The sequence below is a fragment of the Dendrobates tinctorius genome, unplaced genomic scaffold, assembly GCF_039654945.1.
Source record: "Dendrobates tinctorius isolate UK_male_01 unplaced genomic scaffold, ASM3965494v1 ptg000070l, whole genome shotgun sequence".
NCBI lineage: Eukaryota > Metazoa > Chordata > Amphibia > Anura > Dendrobatidae > Dendrobates > Dendrobates tinctorius.
The window spans coordinates 29632569-29636608 of NW_027361738.1; the positions used below are offsets into that span (position 1 = coordinate 29632569).

Consider the following 4040-nt stretch of genomic DNA (forward strand, 5'->3'; position numbering starts at 1 on the left):
GCGATGTCTTGCGACTTTCCCTCACTCTAGAGCAGGGTTCCCCACCTCCAGTCCTCAAGGCCCACCAACAGATCATGTTTTCAGGATTTCCTTAGTATTGCCTAGGTCATAATTGCTTCACCTGTGCAATACAAAGGAAATCCTGAAAACATGATCTGTCGGTGGGCCTTGAGGACTGGAGTTGGGGAACCCTGCTCTAGAGCTTCGAACAGAAAAAATCCCCCTCCCCTTTTTATCTTGTCTTCCTCTTTTTTATATTGTTTGTACTGGGAAATTGATTTATTTTACATGGTAAAAGCGATCACTTTATATTCATAATTATTAATGGACACAGTTCACTTAGATTTTTTAAATATTTATTAATTTTTTAATGTGTTTCTGCTCCGCAGGTTCTCGTCCATATCTTCTCTTTTGAATAAAGCTGGGATCCACTCATTCATTTCTTCATTTTTTTCTTTAAATAATTTTTCAGTTGTTACCCGTTAATCTGTGAATAGAAATGAATTGATGATTAAGAAAGGGATCCTTAATGTATATGTTTAATTCTATACCGATAAAGACGTGTTAACCTTTTGTCAACCATGAACTCTGACATCATGCGTCATTTGATCGTTAGGCGCCATTTTTGAATTTAGCATGTGCTTAAACCTTGCAAGCACCTTGTCTCTTCATATTGTATGTGGTATTTCCTGACGAAGGGGTCATTGGAACACCGAAATGCGTTGAATAAGCCACTGGAATATTTCAATAATTTCTGGAATTAATCTATTGCGGCAGCGCGGAGATAATCCACACTTCCTACTAAGCATATCTCTTCATAAGGTCGTGGATCGAGCTGTGGATCTGCGGCAGCCGCCATCTTTACATGCCTGTATTCACCTGCACCAGGTGAGCAGTTTTCTTGGTGTTTCATCTTTGTGATACGTGGGATAAGACCCTATTGCGCTTTGTGTCTCCCCTCTTTCTTTTTCTATATATAGCAAACTGATGATACCGCTTAGAGTTTGTAAATCTTTCAATAAAAAAATTATACTTACGTTTTATTTATTGTGTTCCCGCTCTGCTGAAGCAGCAGGTAAAAGCTCGGAGGAGCCAGCTGTATAGAATGGGGAAGAAAGGAAGGGAAGGTGTTGGTATCTTCCATTAAAAATATACTGTACAATATAGTATAAAGGGAAGACACAAAGTATATCTACCCATATTATGGGCCTTAGTGTAACAACATGTCACATACAACAATGGGGGAAGCTTTTCCTTACTTTGTTGGACGTCTCTCTGTTTCTTTTTTATCACTTTTGCTGCTGGAGAAAAAGAAAAAGTGATCACAAATAAATATATCAATATAATAATCAGGAACAAATCCTAGCATCATAGGGATACAGATAATAAACATAATGTATGCCCTATCTCATATACTTCACCACATCATATAGATTGCTAATTATTAGCTCATTGAATACATTTCACATGCACTTGCAAGCGGACTGATCTGCCTGTGTAACTACCAGGACAAATCATTGTATAATTTTGCATCTAGAAGACAGCGTTTAGGACATAAGGGCACATCCATTTGTGGGAAGGGTTAAATACTTACATGTTTTTGACAGTGGTCTGGTTCTTTCTTCTATAGCATTTTGGCATCCACCATTTATGTTTGTGTCTTAAAAAATCCAAACAAACAAATTGAGACTCAGACAATTCACATCATCATTCTGATCAGTCTATGAGAATTTATACAGTGATATTGTCCTGTGTAATGTCCTATGATATTGTCACAATTAGTGATGGGTGAACCTCTGGATGTTTGGGTCCTGCGTGTTATGCCAAACGGTTAAAAAAAAAAAAAGCTTGGTTTGGGTACCAGAACAGTACCCGAAACCGAACCTAGACCCCATTCAGATGCATGGTATGCCCGAACACCCATTTTTTGCCATGCTGTCATTTGCAGCACAGCACAGCAAACACTGTCTGTGATCAGTCAGAGAGCTGCGGTTTCCAACACCAGCTATGAAAGTTTACCTCTGTTCATAGAGGCGTCGGCTGATTAGAGAATACTATTCCCAGCAGCCTACGCCTGCTGCCGCTAATAACAGCGAGATCAGGTGTCGTTGATGGGAGTATTCATCAGTCAGTGCCTGCACTATAAATAAATACAATTTTAAAAAAAAAATGACGTGAAGTCTTTCTATTTTTGATTACCAGTATGGTAAAACTGACAGCTGCGAGCTGCAACATTTAGCTGTCAGCTTTAGCAAAGCTGGTTATCAACAATAGAGGGATCCCAACGGCATTTAAAAAAATAATTAAAAAATATGGAATGGGATCCCCCCATTTTTAACAACCTGCCAAGAATTAATGCTTAGGAAGCCTATGGATAAAGTTATCTGACTGGATATAACTGCTATCCATGTATTCTTGAGTACATTTTTTTCCAGGAGACTCGGCGGTGTTCTGGGAGTCTTGGCGAATACATTATAATCTCACTATCTGTCTACTTACAAGCTGATATCCTCATTGCTGCCTTCTGATGTGGCATTAAACTTATCCACCTCTTCTTCCTCCTCCTTCTCCTCCTCCTCGTCATCCTCCTTCTCCTCCTCGTCATCCTCCTTCTCCTCCTCCTCCTCGTCATCCTCCTTCTCCTCCTCCTCCTCATCATCCTCCTTCTCCTCCTCCTCCTCATCCTCCTTCTCCTCCTCCTCGTCATCCTCCTTCTCCTCCTCGTCATCCTCCTTCTCCTCCTCCTCCTCGTCATCCTCCTTCTCCTCATCCTCCTTCTCCTTCTCCTCATCCTCGTCATCCTCCTTCTCCTCCTCCTCCTCATCATCCTCCTTCTCCTCCTCCTCCTCATCCTCCTTCTCCTCCTCCTCCTCCTCGTCATCCTCCTTCTCCTCCTCGTCATCCTCCTTCTCCTCCTCCTCCTCGTCATCCTCCTTCTCCTCATCCTCCTTCTCCTCCTCCTCCTCCTCATCCTCCTTCTCCTTCTCCTCCTCATCCTCGTCATCCTCCTTCTCCTCCTCATCCTCCTCGTCATCCTCGTCATCCTCATCCTTCTCCTCCTCCTCGTCATCCTCCTCATCCTCCTTCTCCTCCTCGTCATCCTCCTCCTCCTCCTCGTCATCCTCCTTCTCATCATCCTCGTCATCCTCCTTCTCCTCGTCATCCTCCTTCTTCTCCTCGTCATCCTCCTTCTCCTCGTCATCCTCCTTCTCCTCGTCATCCTCCTCCTCCTCCTCCTCGTCATCCTCCTTCTGCTCCTCCTCCTCGTCATCCTCCTTCTCCTCCTCATCCTCCTTCTTCTGCTCTTCATCCTCCTCCTCCTCCTCGTCATCCTCCTTCTTCTGCTCGTCATCCTCCTCCTCCTCCTCGTCATCCTCCTTCTCCTCCTCGTCATCCTCCTTCTCCTCCTCGTCATCCTCCTCCTCGTCATCCTCCTTCTCCTCCTCCTCCTCGTCATCCTCCTTCTTCTCCTCCTCCTCGTCATCCTCCTTCTCCTCCTCCTCGTCATCCTCCTTCTCCTCCTCCTCGTCATCCTCCTCATCATCCTTCTCCTCCTCCTCGTCATTCTCCTTCTCCTCCTCGTCATCCTCCTTTTCCTCCTCCTCCTCGTCATCCTCCTTTTCCTCCTCCTCCTCGTCATCCTCCTTTTCCTCCTCCTCCTCGTCATCCTCCTCCTTCTCCTCCTCGTCATCCTCCTCCTTCTCCTCCTCGTCATCCTCCTTCTCCTCCTCCTTCTCCTTCTCCTCATCCTCCTTCTCCTCCTTCTCATCATCCTCGTCATCCTCCTCCTCCTCGTCATCCTCCTTCTCCTCCTCGTCATCCTCCTTCTTCTGCTCGTCATCCTCCTTCTTCTGCTCGTCATCCTCCTCCTCCTCCTCGTCATCCTCCTCCTCCTCCTCGTCATCCTCCTTCTCCTCCTCGTCATCCTCCTTCTCCTCCTCGTCATCCTCCTTCTCCTCTTCCTCACTATTGGATATATAACATAGACATTATTTAGCAATTCTCATAAACTGCCATTGTTTTTACAATTACTCATTTTA

At 44.8% G+C, this 4040-nt stretch overlaps 1 long non-coding RNA gene across 1 annotated transcript; it reads right to left on the reverse strand.

The window, feature by feature from the left end:
* Positions 1-352: 352 nt before the first annotated feature.
* On the reverse strand, positions 353-2272 carry LOC141095925 (uncharacterized). The gene is made up of 4 exons (XR_012233506.1): positions 1595-2272; positions 1260-1301; positions 1038-1096; positions 353-487 (listed from the first exon to the last, which is right to left on the reverse strand). It is a non-coding gene; the product is annotated as an uncharacterized lncRNA (long non-coding RNA).
* Between the last annotated feature and the right edge of the window lie 1768 nt (positions 2273-4040).